Raw genomic sequence first — 22,673 nt, 5'->3', positions numbered from 1 at the left:
AAGAGCTGGAAGTAATGCCTGCCTCTCTGTGGACTAGATAACAAGCTTGTCTAAATCCAGCTGATTAGGAAACAGGGAAAAAAAAAAGGATATATTGACCATCTGTCCAGATCCAGGGCTTCATAGTATCACTCCTCTCCCCTCTGAGTTTTAAAATGGCAGGCTCTTTGGCATCATAATGTACTATTTTCTAGCGTAAGGGAAACCTAACTCTAATGTCTGTTTGAAGAGTCTTGCATTCAACATCAACCTGTGAGCCAGGCTGGTGCCTCACACAGCTGAAGCTGGGACACTTTATCAATAAGGGGTTTAAGGGGTGGATCCAGGAAAGGCTAAGCCCAGCAGAACCTGGTGAGAAGGAATTTTTATGGAAGTCTTTGCGTTTAGTCTTTGCCTACAGTAGATCTTTGTCCAATGGAAAACTTAAATTGTTCTTGGAGTTGGGATCTACAGCATCTATCCTCTCATTGCAAGCCTTAACTTACTGAAGAGTTCATGTAGACTGCTCATACCTTTAACCATTACAGTAGGCTCTTTGAAAGCAGTCCTGCTCGTCTGCGGGTCACACAGGGACCTTATTCTTCTATTCTTTACAGAGGCACAATAAAATCAGGACTGGTCCAATGTTAATTCCTGTTTTCTATGGTGTAATTCAACCCCTTGGTCAGACACTGTGTATCCAAGGATCAAACACATGTTAACTGAGATCTAGGGTCAAAAGTTGTGTGGCATCTGTACTTCAGAATGAAGAAATCTTCCAAGCAGTGTCAAAGCGTGCATATCAATAACTTGCTTGTGACATCTGATTGCCAGAATTATGAGAGCTTTTGCAAAGATTGCACTTTTCTGACAAACTTTTCATAAGTTGTGTGATCTAAACTTAATTGTCCTCCTCCTTTGCATTGTATCAAGAACATCCTTTCACCAGGAGCAGGAAAAGATTACTGCTATTTCAGTCTGCATGTAACTGTACGTACCTGCCCTTTTCACCCTGCTATGGAGACCTATTCCATAACTAATCTGGAGGACATGTCATCTGTGTCCTGCCTCTTCATCTCAGAGTTGAGTCACTCTGAGGACTCGAGTAGCTCTGTTTTAAAGGGGAACTGAAGAAAATACTGGTTATGTCTTTTCAAGTCCCAACTGCCCGTAGTTAAACAGTCTGCCTTATATTGGAGTATTCAACTGATTGCTGTCATTACAGTTCCACATTTGTCTTTGAACAGAGGAATATGCTTGTTATATGGTTAAATGGAAGAGGTGTTTAGCAGTTTTTCTGTTTTACACAAGAGCTACATTCTTCCTACTTCTGTATTTATGGTAAATACAGGCTTAGGTTCCGGAGCTCTGAGAAGCTGGGTGAACGAGGGCTTGAAGGTAAGAAGTGCTCTGATAGTAGTCAGAACTTCTGAGGTATGAGCAAAGTCTCCTAGATCTATCTATCTCCTGGACTCTTCTTGATTGTAATTAATAGCTTTTAAAAATCTGATAAGGGTAGTCATTGTCTAAGATTCAGGCCTTTTGTAATACTTAGAGTTGTTTTGAAAACTTGTATTTTTAAGGGAAGTTGTTAAAGCGTGCAACACTACTGAGCTCAGAATGTCAGGTCCAGTGTTTGAAAGCTGAGATGTGGCACTGACAGGAGAAAGTGTTCACAGTTGGAAATCTTTTCTATGACTTTGGTGTAATGAACAGAGGAAGAGCTGGTCGGTGTTCTGTTTGGTAAATTACACTTCAATTAATGCATTGTGTTGGACTGATAATACTTTCAACCTGTGCCGAATGTTTGTTATGGGGACAAGGGAAGGTTATGTGTGAGTCTCTTCCATCTCTGTCTTTGCCCAGTTAATTAAGAGTTGCAATCTTAATTTACACACAAAATTAACTTCTAGTACATGGATATCTTTTGATGCTGTCCAGCTCAAACCTGTAAGGGGCATCATACCTAAGTCCTGTAACTCGTGTTGCTCTGGTGAATGAGAAAAAGTAGTAACTTGATGCTGAAAATGGCCAGGGTGTCTCTGGAGTGCTGTGGTACCTGGAAGCAGAGTGGGGCAAGCTTATGGAAGCATAGTTTTAACTTTGTAATGTGTAGTAGCATCGCCATCATTAACTGTGTGATGTGCAGTTGAAGCTCCAACTATTGACTTTCAGTGTCACTATGTTGATCATAAACACTCGCTTTCATTGCTGTCCTGAAAATAAAGGATTGAGAACTTTTTCAACTGTGTAGAAGTAAATACTGGGGATTTTTTAATAGTTCTCTGACCACCAGTTCTGCAAATCACAGGAGAATTTCTTCTTTCAACTGAAAATTAAAACTTTGGCAATATATGATGGTAAGGAGAAAAAAACAAGTAGCCTGTACCATTGTAGTGATGAGTAAAATTCTTAGAATAGTTTTGTTTTCCATGGATCTGTCTTTGAATTCTAGTACTTACAGGTTTTCCTGTTTTTGTGGGACCCTGGCTGTGATGCTTTCTGCCTGTCTATTCATAGCCGCCTTACTATGAAGCCTGTCAGAAGCACTGCAGTGATTATTTTGACTGCTCATTTGTGCTGTCTTACATCTGGCAACAGAATTCTTTATAAGCTACTGTAAGCCTTCTGACATGTCGTTATCTTTATGGATCTTTATGATGTTTTTTTAACTTGCTTTGTATGCCCTGCTTCTCAGAGATGTCTTAACTTGTTGATGGCCTGTTGTCACTAGCATCAGCTGAGATCTGCGTTGGGGAAGATACATCACCTTAAACCCCTGTTGCTGTCTCTTCTGTGCTTTCTATGTTTTGGGCTAAGCAAAGTCAAGCACAGGCAAACATGATGTGTGTAATGTGATTTCAAGCATGGTTTGTGTATATGCAAGTGTTGGGTATACTGGCTAGGCGGTGGTATTTCTAAACATACTTAGACAGGGCTTTTGAGTTGAAATAACCTGCATATAAAGTTGTGAAATCTATATTTCTCTGGGCTTTTGAAGATGCTGTCTAAGTTACCAATCACAGAGGAAATTAAACGGCGTCTCAGGCCACCCCAGGTGGTCACCCCAGTGGTACGCTTGGGAGGCAAGGCAGAGAGCTGGAGCGAGGGTTACTGGGTCAGCAGTCAACGATTTGTGCAGAATCTAAAGAAACGCTTTGACCTGTTTCCCTCCGCATTTCAGCCCTGAAGCATCCCTGTCACCTGCTTGGGGAGACTTACAGCCACCTCCGCTACAGGGCTTACCCGGCCTGTGAGTGGCAGTCTTGCTTTAGTGGTGGCAAAGGCTGGAAAACTGTTCAAGATAACTTCAAGCTCCTACCTAGGCACTGCTATATCTGGCAATAACTAGCTGTTTTGCCAGTGTTTCGGCAAACTGTCTGGTGCGGAGTATGCTGAATCTCTCAGTAAAACCTATTAACCCCTGTGTTACTGGCTTTACCATTCTCTCCTGAGAATCTAGCCAGTAGTAACTTTCTCAGAGGTGTTCTTCCTTGTAGCTCAGGTGAGTGCAAAACTTGGAGGCTTGGGAAGTAATGGCTGTGATTCTGCCTGTTGAAACATGTACATCAGGGAAGAACACCGTGCGATTCACTGAAGACTCTTTGCATCTTTACAGCTAATAGTTTTCTTGAGCGTGAATTTTGTGTGGAGAACAAGATTTAATCAGGTGCTGTACTTCAGAGTTTAATTCCACCTTCCCCTTAAGTGACAAAAGTAATGAAGTAAGGGATGGTCGCTTAAATGATTAGGTGAAGTCTTCCTAATTCATCAGGAACAAGTAGGTTTATTGTCTCCTTCCTTCTTTTGAACCCCTCATCCTACAAAGCTCTGCCAACGCAGTGTGTGGAGGGCAGGCAAGGATATCTCCTGAGAATGAGCTTACTCTTTTGTTGTTCACTTGCTATTCTCATTAGCCTGTCAAAGAAACAGTGTTAATTTACTTCACAAAGGTCTACCGAAGCAAAGAAAATTAATTTTTGTACAAGTGTTGGCTGAAAACTAAGGTGGCAGCTACTTAGTTTTTCTCAGCTGTGTTATTTATACCGTAGATTACAGTTTGGGGATCTATTCTTTAAAAAGAAAAAAAAGGAAAAAAACTCTCAAGTTCTATCCACTGAACCAGATTAATCCAGGTCATGTATTGATCTGTTTATCATGTTATGTCATGTCATCACATATGTGTTTCATCAATTCTTCACATCAGATCATCACCAAATTGGTGAAGATAAGTTGTTTCCTTGAAAGCTGGAGAGATCTTCCAAAGGGACCACATGTCTGCAGCTTTCTGTGCATGCCCCCACTTCAGCGCCCCGTCCTTTCGATGTGCAGTGCTGCCCCATGGCTCTCGGCCAGCACGCCTGTGCAGCAGCCTTTTTCCTCTGCAGTTCCTCCTGTCGCACCAGACTTTATTCCTTGCCCAGCACTGGCAGGTCACATAATTCCTCTGCATGTGGATGTTTCCATGCTCCCTCCAGTCCAATGTACCTACCGCTGTTCTGCCACGTCGACTTTTCCCATCCAGAACTGCTACATGGCTGTAGCTGCTGGCACTCGCTCCCTTCTCACCTGAAGGCCAGGCTGCAGGAGTGGGTTGTCAGGGAGGAGCTACAGCATGGGAGCTGCCGAGCAGCCAGGAGAGAGAGCAATGCAGAGCCCTGTGGGCCTGGGGGAGCAGAACAGCCTCCGTGCAGGCTTAGGTGCTAGTTTTACCTGTAACAAACTCCTGCATGCTACTTTAGGTGGTTACGAGGAAGTTTAAACGTTTGAATTAGCAATCTGATGGTATGGGAGTTGGTCCAGTGGAAGCGTAATGTAAGTTTTCTGTTTAATGAAATGATCAATCATGCTTGAAAAAAAAAAATCCATTCTCTGGTACTGAATAGGAAGCTTTTCATACTGTAGTGTAGCAGGGTAGAAGGAAGTATTTTTGTTGAATGTGTTGAAGGAAATTGCACATGTTGCAATTGCATAAATGGTCACTCAGCCAGCAGAACTTTTAAATCCTGTTACCAGGCTGCAGACAGTGCCAGTGCCGCTCTGCTCAGCGACTTACCAAGCAGCCGGTGAGTATAAAACCTTGCAGCTTCCATTCAGAAGTCTTTATCTGAATTGTTAACTTTATACAGTTGCTTGGCAAGAGGACCATGAATGAAAGGGGCTGAAATAGGGTAGTGGAACAATTGTTAAAACAAAGCCTGTGCTTTAGAGTGAATAAGGTGTCTTGGGTGGCTTTTAGATTTACCTTTGCGCAAGAGAGTAGCAGCGCTTCATACAACAACATTTGCCGGGAGGAAAATACCCACCGCATTAATTTACCAGGCACCTGCTTATCTTAGATGTTGCCTTGAGAGAAATTGGTGAAAGTTACTATTGACTAACATTACTCTCTTTTTTTGTTTTTACTTTGAATCCTCTGTTGCAGCTATTTGCTTCAGTGTAGCTATGATCCCTTGATTTTATTTGTCAATTAAATTTTGCGTAGTAACTCCCTTGCCCTTGTTTTCTCTTCTCCAAGCTGTGCTGTTCAGGTCATGAGGTTTTCTTTTACACAGAGGGGAGCGGGTGGAATGGGTGGCCTCTTTTGATGATAATTTTCACTGCGACCAAAATCATCCCCTAGCCGTGATACTGCATAGCTCTTCCCCTTCCCTCCACCCTTCCCAAGCTAGGACAAATCAGTAATACTGTGGCCTTTGCGATTAGAAATTTCACTGTAAAGCAGCATATTTTTGTTAAATGCTTGTTAATCGGGATTGTCTGATGTAAGAGGAGCCGCTGATAGCTGATTAAATACAAACTAACGCTGAGTATTTCTGCCTCTTGAGCTGGATCTGCAAAGGCCATTAATATGACGGGGATTTTGTTAATAAAACAAGTTCATGCTGAAAACAGATGCATTGCAGAATGTGGTTGACTTTACCATAGATGCAGAAAGAGAATTGTAGTAGGAAATGGGAGAATCGCTCTTTAAAAGAAACCTGGAGATGCAACATAATGACAGGGTGGATTCTAATACCAGGAACAGTACCTGAAGTAGGAGCAGCAGTGGTTTTGCTGGAGACAGGTCACAGTGACGACACTCAAATATTTAAATTAGCCAGAATCACTGAAACAGAAGCAGGCTGCAAAACCCTAAATGGAGAAGGCTTATGAAGCTTTCACCACAACAGAAATGTGCCAGTCTTGGCCAGTTCATCATCCAGTTACTGTACTGAAAAGCTACACTGTTTGCTGTATAAACCTACTCCAAATGAACTTAAAGACCCTTAGAATGCTTGCAATAGATCTCAGTGATGCATTTCCATAGGAAATGCTGTTCTGACTATACAAACACTAATTTTCTAAACCAGAAACATAAGTTTAGAAGCAGGAAACTGAAGTAATCCTAGAGTAAGTTCTGAAAGGTAAAAACTGCCATTGGCTGAATTTGCCTTTAACTGATGAAAGCTGTAGCAATGAAGCATTTTCCCTTGTGCAATGTATATGACACTGTACATAAAACTTGAACTGAGACCTACTTTTTTTCTGCTGCAACTATGTGTAACTTGGCTCATAATGCAGAGAAGTAATGCTCTTTTTTTTTGGTGCTAGAATCTGTAACTCAGAAATGCTGAGATGCAGTGCTCTATTTCTGATGCTTGTGGTCATGGATAGCAAATTGCCTCACTGACTCACAGAAGTGATCGTAAGGATGCCTCTCCCTTTGCTGGTGATGTCACTTCCATAAAATCACAAATGTTTTTGAAATTGGCATGCTTTATTTGCATTCCTTAAAGAATTATGTAGGCTCCTTGGAACTGCAAGATTAACTTTGATTTACCCCCGACTCTGGCTTATGTAACTGAAATACTGTGTATTGTTTAAGTTTAATGGGATTCTTCTGTTTGTTCAGATTTTGAAGACGAGCTGCTGCGTCCGTAATCTGAGGAAGGGAGTTCTCTGTTAAGACTGCAAGAAGATACTACCAACTGGTAAACACTTCCTTAGGTGTCTTTTCTTGTAGAATGTTTGCTTTCCATAATATTTTAGGCCCGGGGTACAAAGTATTTTGATCTATTGAAAGCAAGAAGTAATTTGTGCCATTTTTTTTATAATTAACTGTAGCTTACCAGACGGAAGGCTCAGTAGCAGTGAATAACATGTCGGTGTTTAAATTGGAATACAAAGTGATTAAATTCCTGCTCTCACAGTAGGAGGAAAAAACACTAGCCTTTTTTTCCTGTGGTGGGATGTTAAACATTGTCTGTTTGCTTCTTCCACTGAGACAAACACAATGGGTCTGTACCTCTTACTATAAGAGGTATGAAGTGTGATGGTGCAAATGCTGAAGCTTCAAATCTGATGCTTCAGAGCTTGGAGAGAGAGAGAAGAAAGAAAACTTTAAGGAAGTCTAGTGTAGAAGTTGAACACGGCTAAGCATACTAATGTGAGTGGCCAGGTGCTTTGGAAGATGCCATTAATGTGTTCTTAATTATATGGGTGTCTGCATAACTTTCACTGAAAATAATACTTGATAATAAAACTAAGGATGTATCATAATTCACAGGCATTTGAAGTCATCTGTAGGTTGCCAGTAGGTTCAGAATGGTAAAAGGGTCATCAGTGAAGCACTGTAACTACTTAGTAGCAGTTCACCAGCCCATACGTTAAGACGTTGAGCTACGCTATTACAAGGCAATCATAAGGGAACATGAGAATTTCGGACATCTGAATGTTTTGACATAGCTAAATCATAGGTGCATTGGTACTAGGTACCAGACCTACAGCTCGCCTCTCACTTACTTAATGCTGTATGTGAAGTAGCAGTCTTCAGTGTGGGGGAAGATATCCACAAAGTTGTAAATGAAATATGCTTTCAGTTTTCCTCTGTGATTATACCTTACTATATACCTTCTATAAAGCTTGAACCCTACTTTTCTGTTTACTATTGCCATTTGAGCTACAGGGCTAAGTAAACTTGTGTCAGGAGAGGCTTCTTAGCCCAGAATGGGGTGATGCATCTGGGTCCAAGGATGAACAGGGAAAGAAGCAGCATTCTAGCCAGTAAGGAAACATTAAGCTTTTGAGAGCCAAATATTTACAGATCCGGTATTAATCTTCATATGCCAGTTAATTTGCCAAACTTTTATAAGCAAAAATAACTTTATGAAGTTGTGTTGTGTAGCTGTAGCCAGTAACCAGGGTTCATGGAGAATATTAAAATACTTCGTTACTCTGCCAAACCTAGATTAACGATAGCAAAATTTTGGAGGCTTATAGTGGTCAATAACTCACATCTGTCAGAAGTGACATAGTGGAAAAAAAGTTTGACTTTATGTAATCTTTTATTATATAAAGGTGACATGTATAATATAGCTATTTATGAGTGATAATTTCAAGACCTTTGTTGCCTGGCTCTGTAAAATAGCAGCTCCTGACACCAAAATGTGTATGAGACTCCTTCTCAAATACCCAGTTTGAAAATGCGTGTGCCTTAATTTGCAGGAGAAAGAACTGCTGGCATGTAGTATGTCACCATTTGAGGTACCAAAGCACTGTGGTACCAACACAAGTTTTGAACCACGTTGTAATTATCTGATAGTAATTTTTACATTAATCCTCTGGATTATTCTGATCACATAAGTGAATAAATATGTCTGTCACTAAATTTTGAGTGCATAGCTTGCCCTATACAGAAAATTGAAAAGCTCATTAGCCTAGCCATGAGGGGTCCTCTGCCCGTTTCCCTTCTTCCCACCCCATCATCCTCATGTCTCTCCCTGAGAGCGAAGTTTAACAGGATGGCCATGCTGAGTGAAACTGAGTAACTCTAGAAGGTAGCTCTTTGTCTGCAACTGGGGTAAAGTATTTGCCTTAATTCAGCATTTCCTTTAGGACCAAGCAGTGCTTTTTAGCTCAGGGTAGTGCTGCATAAACTTGGTTTCACTGTTTCCAGCATTAACTTTGGTCTGGGAAGACATCAGCTGAGAGCCTGCTGAGCTCTGCCACATTTTAGACCTGACCCAGGTCTCAGCTCAGGCCCCAGCCTCTGGGAACATGCTGAAAAGAGAATGTGGCACAGGAACACGGCATCCCTTGGGGCAGAGTGTGTTTGTGTCTTGCATGACTGGTGCAGAGATGGAAATACTAAGCCGCTGGACCTTGGTGTGGTGCAGACTAACACAAACGGTTGTATAAGACGTGTGTCTGTGTCATCCAGGTGGTATTTCTTCTGGCTGGGATGTTTCAGCTGTCCATTATGACAGACACTGAAGAACATACAGCATTTTAGTGTTTGCCCTATTTTTCTTGTACTAGCTTTTCTTTTTCATTAACGTTGACTGACTTGTATGGGATTATTTTTCCAGAGTGTCAGTCATTCAGAAAAGATCTTTATATGCAAAAGAAGGAAATAATTATCATCTCTGATATTTATTCATTCTTTTATAGCTTTATATCTCATATGGATTTCAAACTTGTCTGCACGCTTGAAGATTTAAAAAATCTTTCCATGCAATTCAGAATTGTTCCCCTGTAATGACAATGGGGAGATGTTTTGAGCAAACTGATTAACATGTGGAATCCCTGTTCCAGCACTGATATTGCAGTGTTTGTGGATTAACAGGTTTTGCATTTTGTGGTAATTATAATGAACATGAAAACACCTTCAGCACTATGCTTGCAAAGTGGAAGCGAATGCATTTTCTTATTAAATTTGAGAACACTTTATTGTGGTTTGTATAGCTCTTATAAGAGGAGCATTTGTCTGGCTGACACATTTCAAATATTCTGCTTCCTTGTGGGGACAATCTTTAAAAATCTCTTCGGTAACAATTTCAGTGTTTTAGTGCAAATCCCTTAATATGTGCTAAACTTAAAAAGAGCAGGAAGGTTTTCCTAGTTGTCCCCATACCTGTGTGCGTACGAAAGGTTAGAAGTAAAGGACCTCATTCAGAAGGAGATACAGTATTAAGGCCATATTGCACGTGTTATGGGCTTCTGTATGGCTTTGACCGTCTCAGAAGTTTATATAAAGTCAAACATGCTGTAAGAAATAGAAAGCAAGGTTCTTTTTTGTTTTGCTCAGTGCTAAATGTTTCCTCTATTAAACAAGGAAATAGGTGTTAAAATATGCAGCTTTTAATGTGTGCCTTCAGAAGGAACTTTTTTGTTAGGGGAAACCGATGTAACCAACGTAGAAAGTGGTGAAATTACAAATGCTTCTGAGCAACTTGAAAAGCTTTCACCGCAGAGCCTACCAGATACCAACAGTAGGGTAATGTGGGAGCTGTCGGGGCAGAAGAATAATCTGTCACAATGAAGCTATATACTGTAAATACATGAAGAAGAACTACTGTCTTTCTGACAACTGAAACCGCTTGTACTTCCCACTTGTGCCACAAGCTAAAAACAATCTCCTTTGGTAGCGTTGCTCTAAATATATTGCTGTAGGTTTGCCTATAAATTCTATTTGCAATTCAGCAGAGCTTCTTGAATTGATCTCCTGTCCGTGTGAAAGCAGGTTTGTTGAAATGATTCTTAGTATATGGAGCTTAAGGACTTTCTGTGGTTTTGACACTCACTATAAAATATTTTGATAGAGATTCTGATCGTTTACTGATGTTCTACCAGCATGCATTTATTTTGTATTAATGCTGGTATCGAAGGCAAGGAAGAGGAGTAGCTGACAGGCTACTTTTTAGGCCAAAGTGGTCTGTTTCCTTTTTCTTCGCTGCATTTTTATCTTGGGGCTTGTTTAATGTGGCTGGCTGTGATAGCATGGGAACAGAGGGGCTAAAAGCTTTTGTGCAATCCTGTGGTTTTTAATTAATTGTTTTAATACATTTTACATATTAGCAATTAATGTAAATAATCTGCCAGCGCTGATGCAATGTAATGCAGTATCTTTTCTTTGACAGCGGACATAAAACTACTTAAAACCTTGAATGAAGTTGGAAGTAATCTGCAAATGATTGGTGAAAGGGGTTTTATTTTTACTGTAAACAAGCAGAATTCAGCATAGAGCTCTTTCAAAATATACTTCCTTTACATGCAGTAGTCCTGCAACAGTTAGTAGTGTAAGTTTAAAAAGTGAGTTTTGAATCTGGTTTAATGGCTCATTTAGTAAACTGTGTTCTGCTTGAGACTTCAGCAATGCTGATTTGATTATGAAAGTAAAGCTGCTATTTTTCTCCACCTGTAAATAATTGCTCAGGACAACATGAACTGTTTAATTCTGTTTGTCCAATGAGCCTTTGAATCACAGACGTTAATTTAAGGGTTGTTTTGACTTTTTGGAAAGTCACTTCTAAACAGACCACCAAAATATGTAAACTTTTCTCATCAGAAAGACATTTGACCTGAAAAGCTGTGCTTGTTGGGACAGGTGACTGGACTTTTGTATTATGTTTTATGTGGTCTGTTTTATTAGGTTAATGTCAGATGTTGCTTATTTCGCTTCCTGACTTACAGAAAGTCTCTTAAATGCTTGTTAAAGGAGATCCCAATTTTCTGTGGGGAGTGCTTTTTTGGTAGGGATTTTTGGTTTGGGGGTGTTTTTTGTTTAACTCTGTAGTGACCTGGACATGTAGTCCTTCAGATCTGGGTAACATTCATCTTACTGCTTGACCACATAACTGCAGTTCTGTTATTTGGAGTAACAGAATATCTCAAGTTGGAAGGGACCCATCAGGATCATCGAGCCCAACTCCCTGCTCCTCACAGGACTACCTAAAACTAAACCATGTGACTAAGAGCATCATCCAGACACTCCCTGAGCTCCCTGAACTGACAGGCTTGGTGCCGTGACCGCTGCCCTGGAAACCCTGTTCTAGGGACTGGCCACCCTCTCAGCGAAGAACCTTTTCCAAATGCCCAATGCGAACTTCCCCTGATGCAGCTTGCTTCCTTGTAGCTCATCATGGAATTTATTTTGGAAACTTAAGCAGAAATACTGTGCAGCTGTTGAGACTCAGTATCATTAAATTACGATGCAGGAACTAGGATGATGATGTTGTATGGCTCCTGGGTTGTTTTTCCTGACTCTTGGACAAAGCTGTTGAATACACGCAGTGGTCCCTAGGAGTTGGGTCTGGGCAATCCCATATTATGTTGCTTGTGTTTGTTACTCTGGTTTCTGCGACTTCTGTGCATGCTTCCATCTTAAATGTTACCCAGTAAACATTTGAGGTCACAGGTTAAAATAACTTTGTTAGATTCTTCATTTCTGGACGGCTAGTAATTGATACGATTGTTTTAAGTATTCTTGTTTATAATTTTCACTGGCATCTAATCACACATGTTTTTCTTTGTATTAGAATAGTCTGAAACTTCTATTAATGGAATATTACTGTTTAGCCGATCTGAAGTCTTCCCTTTTTCTGAAAGTTATCACAGATCTTTCCATGCAGGTGTGTAGGTAGAGCTCAGGGCACTCCTGGGCAAACTGGAGGTGCTTTTACTTGTTCCAGCACTATGTGACAGTTACTCTGGCCAGAGCAGGGCTCCTCTGATCCTTCTTGGCAGACATTGCAGCTCATCCCGAGGCTCTTATCATGGAGTCACTCTTACAGTGTTGCCTCCTGTCATGTGCATGAGTTGCTACTATGAAGGAGCTGCCTCTGCTGAGACTTGCTTAGTGGGACAGTACTGGGACCTTTGGGAGAAGAAGCTTTAAAGCAAACTGCTTAAGGTGTTACCTCTAACCTGCTCAGCTCTCGAGTCAGTAAGAAGCATGGAGTGAAACTTACTGCTGTTGGCTTCCATAGGAAGAGCATTTCAAGCTTTTTAAAAACTAGTGTATGTTCTTTGAAATCTGGAGTAATTAAAAAATCTGGAATAATCAGTTTAGGTCTGGATTCTTACAGTCTTACCTATCAGAGCATTAAGTATGATTTCAGCTCTCAATTTCTGATACTGTTGAGGAATAAGTTCATAGTCAGAACTCAGTAAAAACAAGTAAAAGATGTTTTAGGTGGTAAGTAACCCTCTTCTCTGGTTGATTTCCTTTCATGATAGAAGTTCCTTTCTGTTCTTACAACTTAGTATAGTCCTGGGGAAAGCAATTTACTCCAAGTGTAGAAATCTAGATTATAAGTAATAAGGGCTCTTCTGTTTGTGTTGCTGGATAGGGCTATGGGCTTTGGGGTTGCTCAGAGCTGATAATACACTACTAATAATGTTGAATGGGAAAGCCCTTCTGACCTTTTCTTGTCTTGTTTTTATTGTGCAAGTGGATGAGTATTGCTGCAAACTTCCTGGGACCAGGCTATGGTTTCACTTCAGTTGTGCTGGTATTGAGTCAGAACTCTGTCTTAAACTTTGCCATATTCCTAAAAAATTATATCATTTGTATAGCTGAGGTAAAAAAAGCTGTTGAATCACTGGGTTGGTATTCAGGAACACTTTACAACTGGGTGTTAACAGCATAACATCAAAGGAAGCATCAGCTGCAGAAAAATAGCAATGCAAAGTAGTCATAGGGAAGTTAGATGTGCAATAGATAGCAAACAGCAATATCATTTAGTGTAAAGGTATCCAATATCTCCTCCTAGTTTAGGAATACTTAAGTATTTTTTTGAGGAGTGAAAACCTGACTGCTATGTAGATCTTAAAAATTCTGCTCATGTAATATACCCGGTATGAAATCACTTCAGGATTTAGATAAAAAGAAATATAGAAGATAATATGCTACCAGAAATAGCAAGTTCAGTTGTTTGAATAATTGACTACTAAACACAGGACTAGCTTCAATAATTCTTGCAGGCTTTTTATTTTTTCTTTTCGTAATACAGGAAGTTGTGTAGCCTGGACTGAAATATCACCCCACTGCCAAAAAACAATCGCCACAAACAAAAATAAAAAACCCCACCTCAAGTTAAACAACCCAAAGAATTCTCACCCCTGTTTTCCTAAAAGCCCTTATTTGTCTTCTGGTTACCTAACATTTAATACTCTCACTTCCTTTGAAAAGTGAAAAAAATTATTTGGAAATATTTAACTTTCTCATTTGGTTGCAAAAATGCCTTGTACTTGGTCTTCAACTTGCAGCTTTTATTTTCTGTGCAAAGTTTTGACAAGATGCAAAAATGAGGATTATGGTAGTTCATTTTACTGTTTCCACTAAGCCAAAGTAATGGGGTTTTTTGTGGAAAACATACCTGTAAGTGGGTGAAATATACATTTTCCATGCTGAATATTACTCTTATATGTGTGACTATCCTCTTATGCCATACAAGCTTCACAGTTATCTGCGGCTTTCCCTTTTCATAAAAGGGCTATACATATATAACCTTGTCCCCCTCTTGTTAATCTATAGTGCAGCATCTAAACTTCCTGGAAGTATTTTCTTCAAAGCAAACCTGGTGGATCTTTGCTACATTCCTTTTGAAGCCAAATCTTCCAACTAAGCTTTAGAGAAACGGAAACGGTACTTTCTGCACCTCGCTTGTCCTGAGTATGCCCAGCAGTTAATTGCACTCCTAGCTTAGCATGTGGAACTGAGTGCCACTAAATGGTTGGATGCACGGTGTGAAGAGTTGTATGCCAATACAGCCATGTAGAATGAGTTATATTGGCATCAGTGCATTTTAATCTGTCAGTAAAGGACAGAAGGTATAACGTGTGCTTTTGACAGGTGTCTAACGCAGGTTGGGAACTGCCAAGAAAGCTTTCATGTCAGATCGTCCTTTCTAATGTTAAATTATACACCTAAAACACAGATTTGACTGTAGCAAGTACTACAAAATACTCTAAGACAGCAGTAAGAAATTACATGGGAGAGGGAAAGTCTTAATGTAACAATGGACTTCTAAGATACAATTTAGCTTCAGAAGGATAAATAAAAATGAATGGAGAAGAAAGATCTGAGCTGAAGCTTTCTACAGCCCAGAAGTCAAAAAGGTTTATTATAGCAAATTATAGCAGGCAACCAGTAGATTTGCTTTCTTATAAAGAACTAAGGTCACCTTGCAGTAGCAATAGACTACCTTTGCATAGACTTACCCTAATGTTTGAGTGCCATACAGATATAGCAGAATCTTATTTTAGAATCCCTGATGTTAACATTGGAGTTCACATCTATTTAGCATTGAACCATGGGTTCATCTGCAGATGCCCCGAAACTTGCTTTGAAACATGATCTTAGCTATGATTTATTTTTTATAGCTTAGCCATCTGTTATTGTTACTAAAGTAAAAATCAAGTTTTAATACTAAACATTTCTTAGTGTTCTTTTTTTTTTTTTATTACCCACAAGATGCGGGATGTATTTGACTTGCGGTTCTGATTTGGACTGGGCTTGGCTTTTATGTTCTAATGTGTGCTTCTGCAAGTAACCATTTTTTTTGAGTGGTTTCCTCAAACTTACGTTTCAAGTCTGTAATTGAAGCAAGAGAGAAGTGTTAAAAAATTGCCAGAGCAGTGCAGTCTGAGCCAGGGCCTGCTCTCTTCAGCAGCATGCAAAGGGCTGTTCAGATTCATGGACTGAGAACGTCTGTGCTGTAGGCCACCGCTGGCTCACGCAGAGTTCAAGTTGGTGATACTTCCTGAGGGAAATCCTGGTGCAAGCTTGAACTTCAAACAAGCAGTTTGAACATTTGCTCTGTGAAAACAGTGGATTGTGTTCTGAAGACTGCTAAAGCCTGAGTGCCTAATACCTCACATGGAGTATGTGAATCCTGTGCAAGCTTTCTTTAACAAGTGGTGTAATATTTATGAAGTAATTCTTTCCGAAGTTCCCTATACCAATTGAGTGCACAAAGTAATTCAGGCTCTTGTTGTAAAGTTGTTGATTTTTTCTTACTACTCAATGTTTTCAGTTCTTAATAGGCAGAAAAACCATAGCATTGGAAAGCCTGCAAAATCACCATTCTTGTAGCAAATCTTGACTGTCAGGTGTTGACAACTCTGTGTGTAGAGGCTTCTTAATTACTTCAGGCAGGGTTGGACAAAAGACATTGGTTTCATATTGGATGCTAACGGTTAGCTTTTCTCTTCTGAAATCTGTTTTCATGTACTGCTGAGCTAAGCAGCATCAGTTCCAATATGAGGTGGACACCCAAAACACAGGGCTTATTCAGTGGTTAGCCAGTTACTAATTTTTTTTCCCCAAGTTTTGTTATCCACAATGATGACAAGTTTACTTAGTGCGTCTTTATATTTGGGTACCCTTTGACTTGTATCAACTACAGGCTTTTCCTCTGACAAACTGAATGATGCTTGGTTTTGTTGTCTTCTGAAAATGAATAGCTGCAGTTTAGATGATTCACTGTTCCTCTCTAATGGTTGTAGGTGTTTTTCCACATTTGTTCTCCAACTGTTGTGACAATTCTTTGAACTCCTGTTGTAGTTGGCCTGAGAGGTTAGCATATGCTTTGACCTTTTTCTGCTGTGATGGAGTTAGGCTGCAAGTCGGGGGGAAGGGGGACGTGTAATAGAGATTCCTACGATGGGATGCATTAATCTTTCCACTGTTGCACTCAATAAAATGGTGTAAAAAAAAAAAAAGCTTAACAAAATCCGTGAGCTGTTAACACATTGAATAAAAGGTAATTTTCCTGCCCAGAGCTGCTTTTCTCTGCAATATAATGTTAAATGCTTGGCTGCCTCAGAATCACAAGCAACTGGAAAAGTGCTTTGCTCTGTATTATTCAATTTTCACTACCTCTTAAATTATATGGTATACGCATCTCATCTGATGCCTGTTGGTATTCTTTCTATATTAATCTGCTGATCGAAACCTTGAGCGTCAGAAGGAAGCTTGTATGCTTTGCAGATCCCCTGTACTACTTGGGAGAACCCAAGTAATGCGCTCCGAACCTAACAATAGGCGACTGTTCATTTAGGTTCTTTTGTGTCTGAATTAAGGTGCATCTGGAAGTGCAAAAATTAATTGTGTAAAGAATCCATCACACCATTAAATTCACATCTGACCATTTTTAATGGATGTTCACTGATCATTCCCCACTGACTGCTAGAGATCTGCAAGTCGATTTCTTATCCATTTAGACAGTGCTTTATTATATTGCATAGTGCTAACCTCTAAATTTAAAATATCGTGCGATGTGAAGCCACACGGTGCAAAAATCAAATATCTATCAGCTTGCTGGTATAAACCAAGTTGATAGCATCAAATGTGCTCGGTCTGATTGATCTGTTTTTCATGAAGGCATGCTCATTGGTACTAAAAGATAGGAATCCAGTTAATGGATTCTTGTGCTAACATCTTTTTGCCTGTTATTGATGATAGTCCAACTGACCTATAATTCTCAGCTTTCCTGGTGGCTTCCTTTTTCCCTAATGGCCCTACTAGGCCGTTCACTGAAGCCGTCAGGACAAACTATCTGAGCATCAGCACACTTTTCGTGCAGGTGGTAAGTGCTTGTGATTGTAAGTGCAGTACTCTGGCTGGAAAGGTGTAAGAGCTGAGCAATTCTAGGGTTTTTTTACTAATAATTTTACCTTCAGGAAATCTAGACACTGCTTTTAGTAATGAACTAATGCTGTTAGGAAGCTCTTTTAAAGAAGTCCCTAGCCTTGCTGCCGTAGTGGGTTTTTTTTTGGTTTGGCTTTTTTTTTCCTTCTGTTACTTTGATATTTATTTCTATAGTCTGGTTTGTCACTTTGACCTTTCTTTGACTGCTTTGTCCACTGTCCCGTCGGTGCTTGATTCTTGTTGCTTTCTGTCAAAGCACGAATTGAGCAGTCTGCAGTCATGAGGAAGTTTAAAAAAAATAAAAAATACTTAAGCCTAGTGAGAGTGTGTGTGTTTTAGGGAAGTTGCAACAGCTCTTATGAGGATTAACCATCTCTTTGTCCTGTGAAGCAGCTGTTGTCCTGAAGTACTGCTGTTGCTTACTACTGAGAGAGCAAAGGGAAGCTGAAGCCAACTAGTAAAAGAAAAAGCAGATACTACTCAGAAATCCTAGCCAAGGGGGAAACCTCTTTGAGAGGGATGCATCCACTGGAAAGGAGAAACTTCTACAGTTGTAAGAGTGTATGACAGTCATCTTTCTGCTTATGTTCAGTCCTGTGGGCTGTGAAGAGGAGTTGTCACTGGGGTCTCCACTCTTGCGTCTTGCCTATGGCGCTGTAGATCTTCAGAGCCTTCCCTAGTTTTTGTTGTTACACTCTTATTTCCTATGAAGTGAAATGTTACACTATTTCCTGTGAAGCTTTATGAGATACTGTAGTACACCATATCTTCTCCTTTATACTATTAAACTGAGCTATTAACATAATTATTTCACCAGCCTTAAGATTGTGTTTAATAATGTGTATAAGAGACTGAGGCTGTCCAAGAAGGCGAGTTTTCTTTGTTAAGCAGATTGTTTTCAGTGGTGACTTGAAAATGCCTTCTCTGGAGGTCAGCGTGCAAGCCATGAATTTTTTTCAAGAGCTGATTTGTGTGGTTAAGAATCTTGAGTTACTCGTTCTTTTTAACGTTTCTGTCTGCAAAGTGAAATGCAAGTGGAACAATCTGCCGTTAGTATTTTATTGCACCTTTGACTCTCTAGTAATTTATTACGGGATATGTATCCTTATGGATACACCAGCAGCCTTTTCCCCTAGAAATATGTTTGCTGAATAACTGTTCCCTATTTATTTATATGCCTAGAAGATAAAACACAGCTCTGCATTCAGTTTTTAACGCATTTTTCAACAGTCACAGTAGCATATAGATCCAGAACTGTGTTTATGAAGTAGATCCAGAAAAATTGTGTAGCGTCTGGAACAGATCCATGTTTGCTTTTACGTCACATAGCATTACATTTAAGATTTCCGGTGCAAAAGAATAAATTCTCATAATCTCTCTTTCTTTTAAAACAGACTGGAGGCCAAGAACAGAGTGCAGCACTGGCTGTAGGTAAGAATTGAAACTTAACCTGCTTGAAAACTCTCCTGACATATACGAGGCAAAAATTTATAATATGTTAAAGGTCAGAAAATGGGACTGTGCTGAATATTAGCAGTTTTCTCTTCAAGAACTCCTTTTCCCCCACTTGCTTCTACAGCTTTTGAAATTTCTAGTGTTCCCTTGGAAGTCCTGATCTATAACCTAATTTATGCCTCTCTGTGGTTAATGATGCTAAGCAAGGTTGGAAGTGTGTGGGTTTATTGTGCGGTACCTCACCACACAGCCTGGTAATGATTTTGGAAACTTGTCACCGTAGCAATGTAAAGAAGTCCCATTGTTTCAATAAAGGCATTTTTAGTGTGCACAGAGTATAGTAGTTTGGCCACATTTAAGAACTTATCCTGGAAGATTGTTCATAAACTTGGAAGATGTTAATGAAGAGATAATGTTTTGGTGAATTTTCTTTCTCAGACTATTTAGTAAAGTTACTGTGTAGCTCCAAATCCTTTCAGAATGAGATGACTTATACCAGAAACCAGTATTCTGAGCCAGCTTGAAGAGGTAGCGTACGCTTATGTGAAGGTTTTAGCTTTTAGTTCTGTAACCCGCTACTTGTCATCTAAGCTACTGCATAAAGTGTGTGTTATACTTCGTGTTTATTGTGCTGTGCCAGCACAGCTAACTATCTTCTGCCAAATTAGGAAGGTGATGCTACCAATCAAAAAGCTCTTTGTATTCTGGGGAGCTGATTAAATTGTTTTGTCATCAGTTTTGTTGAAAACAATAGAAAACATTTCCAAGTGCTGTGTCCAAAACTATCTGAATACTCCATTCAGAAATCAAGAATATACAACATTATAAATGTGTCGCTAAAGTAATTGTCCCTTATTTAGTGCACAATTGATGTATTAAAATAATTTTCTCAGTATCGCTTGTTTTGATGAGATTTATATCATGTTTTTGTAATTCTTGGGAGAGCTTATGGCAATGCTGGGTCAGACCAACAATCCTTCTAGCCTACTGTCTTGCCTCTCTGGGGTTATGGAATAAGTCTAGGAACTGGGCAAGCATACAGCAATATTCTCCAAATCTACAGTAAACTAATGGGAAAACATCCAGTGCCAGCAGTAGTAGTACCTCTTTCATTTGGTAACCTTTACTTCCAAAATCACGGATAAGTGTATTAGCAAAGTTGTAATTTGAACTACTGCAGACTTCTATTTACAGCATCGTGTGTGTTTGCAAAGGATGCACTGTAAGAGTCACTGAGCTGAGTCAGACCGTGGGTCTGTCTCGCCACATACAGTCTCCTGGAGTCACCATCTTGCTTCCCTCTGCATGTGCGAACTTGGTATTGCTCCTCATCCTTTCACACCACCCACTTATTTCTCTGCTAGAACAGCACTACTTCTGCTCAGGAAGGTGCGTGTCATCCAGAAAAGCTAGCAAAACTCAAGCAGCGTTGCTGGGAACAGTACTGCCTGCAGAAGGAGGAGGAAGGCTGTCCAGTGAACAGCTATAGCACGTGGCAAGAAACGTCTGTTTTTGTTGAAGAAATTGTGAATAAACAGTATTTCAGGTATTGAAGGGAAGATGTTCGTAAGCCAAGGTGACATTGCCCACTTCAGCAGCCCTAAAGTTCAGGTGTCTGTCTGCTGATGCTTTCACCTTCCCCAGCTGTGCTGAGACAACGTAGCTGCCAAATGCTTAACAGCATCTTAAACCAGCTGGGAATCACCAGTGTGAAGTGTTTGAAGGGACTGGCAGAAGCCCTGCCCAAGCATCACTTTCGGTAGGAAAACACCAGTAAGATAACATTTGTAAAGATCTGGAGACTGTTGAAAATTTTATAAGCCTCATGAAGCAAAGGGCAAAGTTAACTAGATGTCGCTTTCTCAATAAGGTTAAAACTTGAAAAAAAGCTTAATATCCAATAGAAGCTGAACCTTCCAACATGAGTAGATGCCTAGAGAAGAGTGGGAACAGGGGCAGCATGTATTGGTGGTGGCCTGAGAACACTTACATACTAGAACCAAGTATGTTTCTGAGCCTGATGTGATAATTGAATGTATTCAGTTTTAATGGCTTTCTGTTCTGCATATGTACCTGATTTTCCCCAAGAACTACTGCAAACTCCTTGTGAGTCGAGACGAGATGGACTTGTAGAGTTTACAGATGGACTGGTGCAGGAAGTCATAACTCTGCACGATATTCTGCATACTTACTACTGACCTTAATGGATTGCAGGTTGTATGGTATCACTGGAGCTCAGCAAATATTCCTCTATTTCCAATAGGTGGATGAAAATAAATTGTCTTACGCTTATGGGACACCTTTAGACTGATTTCATAATTAACAGAAAATTTGAGGCATGTTGGAAGGGATGGAAAATGAGGTAAAAGATGATCAAACTTAGCACAGCTAGAGGAATCTGGACCAATGTGGTCTATTTGTGTTTTTGGTTTTTTTGTTTGGTTTTTGTTGGTTGGTTTTTTACACTAGCTTTCTAAAAAGAGAAACTATCTAGACAAAAAAAAAACAACAGTTGATACTGTGCCTTATGAGGCTATATGAAGACATAACTGGAAGTATCAGAGATGGCTGTAGAATCTTGATCTTGCAAAAAATCTCTTGTGAAACTTTGAAGTAAACTGACATGTAGGGACCAATTTTATCCCCCCTCATCCCCCACCCCGCCTAATGCCTCTCTGTTTTGTTACTGTTTCTGAAAACAAATGGGACGGGAAGGAGTATCTTTCTGCTGGTCACCCTCTGTTGTACCATCAGTAACTTGATGTGTTTCATTCGCCTTCTATATCCTGCAAGCATACTTTGGTGCCTCAGAAAAAGACAACTCCACAGAATAATCAGAAAGCTGTCCTGAAATATGGCAATCTGCCCTTCCAGCTACCTGATTTGAAAGGCCATAGGACTTCCCTTCGTCCTTGGTAGTTCAGAGCTAGTGTCTCACTGAACTGAATTTGCAGATGGACAGTCTGCGTCAGATTCATACACACAAGATTTGCGGTTTAGTACTGTAACGTTCCAGAAAAATCCCTGGAGATAGAATAAGTCAATGAATAATTTATATTTATCAGCTTGATGACTAGATATTTTGTCATAATGTTAGTGTACGATTTGCAAGCCAGGGCACTGAAGGGATGCAACAGTTCGGAGCCAAACTAAAAGAAAATATATCATTTGACCATTAAAGAGCGATGCAGATGATTGTACTCCTTGTCCTAGTACATTGGATGGCAGTATTACCAAGGCTGTTTGGCAGAGCCTCAGTGCAACTTCATCCAGCTTGGGTACTGAAATGTACGGGAGTCTCACTCTTTATATATGGGAGTTCAGCTATTGAAAGAAAACACATTTCCAAATAAAACTTGGCTTGAAGAGGAGTGCTTTTTCACAAGTGAAGTACCAACTAAAAGGTGGCACAGATCAATTGGACTAGGCTCTACAGTGAAGTTAAGGATTGAAAAGATGTTTTTCTAGCTGTTAGATGAAAGTTGTAGGTTTGTGGGTTGTTGTAGTTTGCTTGGGTTTTTTTTTTGTTTACACTGAGATGAAAAGCTGGCAGGAGGAGGTCTTACCATACAAATTATTGTTACTGTTGGATTGTTTTGGTTTGGGTTTTTCTGGAGACAAGCTTTACAGCTGTTAAACTGCAGGCTGATGTTAAAATATGAAACTTTCTTAGTAATGTGGTAGTATAGCACAGTTTTAACATGTGTATTGTCTTCCGTAAGTAAGAAGCTTTTCTGTAAAAGAACAAAGTAAGTCTGTAAATCTTCCGCATCTTAAATGCTTTTTTGCCTCTTTATGTACCTGATAAAAATAGAATGTTCTC

At 39.9% G+C, this 22,673-nt stretch overlaps 1 protein-coding gene across 8 annotated transcripts in view; it reads left to right on the top strand.

Moving 5' to 3' along the window:
• Window positions 1-22,673, top strand: part of CYRIB (CYFIP related Rac1 interactor B) — a 100,623-nt gene that overhangs the window by 51,531 nt on the left and 26,419 nt on the right. For 6 of the 8 annotated variants that reach the window (XM_075085829.1, XM_075085826.1, XM_075085827.1 and 3 more), the window contains exons 2-3: window positions 6,875-6,953; window positions 18,790-18,826. The gene's annotated coding sequence lies outside the window, so the exon portion shown is untranslated. The remainder of the gene's footprint in view (window positions 1-6,874; window positions 6,954-18,789; window positions 18,827-22,673) is intronic. The other 2 variants (XM_075085831.1, XM_075085830.1) reach the window with 1 other exon arrangement.

Source organism: Phalacrocorax aristotelis, chromosome 2 (genome assembly GCF_949628215.1).
Source record: "Phalacrocorax aristotelis chromosome 2, bGulAri2.1, whole genome shotgun sequence".
Classification (NCBI taxonomy): Eukaryota; Metazoa; Chordata; class Aves; order Suliformes; family Phalacrocoracidae; genus Phalacrocorax; species Phalacrocorax aristotelis.
Note: the sequence above shows the minus strand (reverse complement) of the source record. Positions and strands in the feature narration are given on the sequence as shown.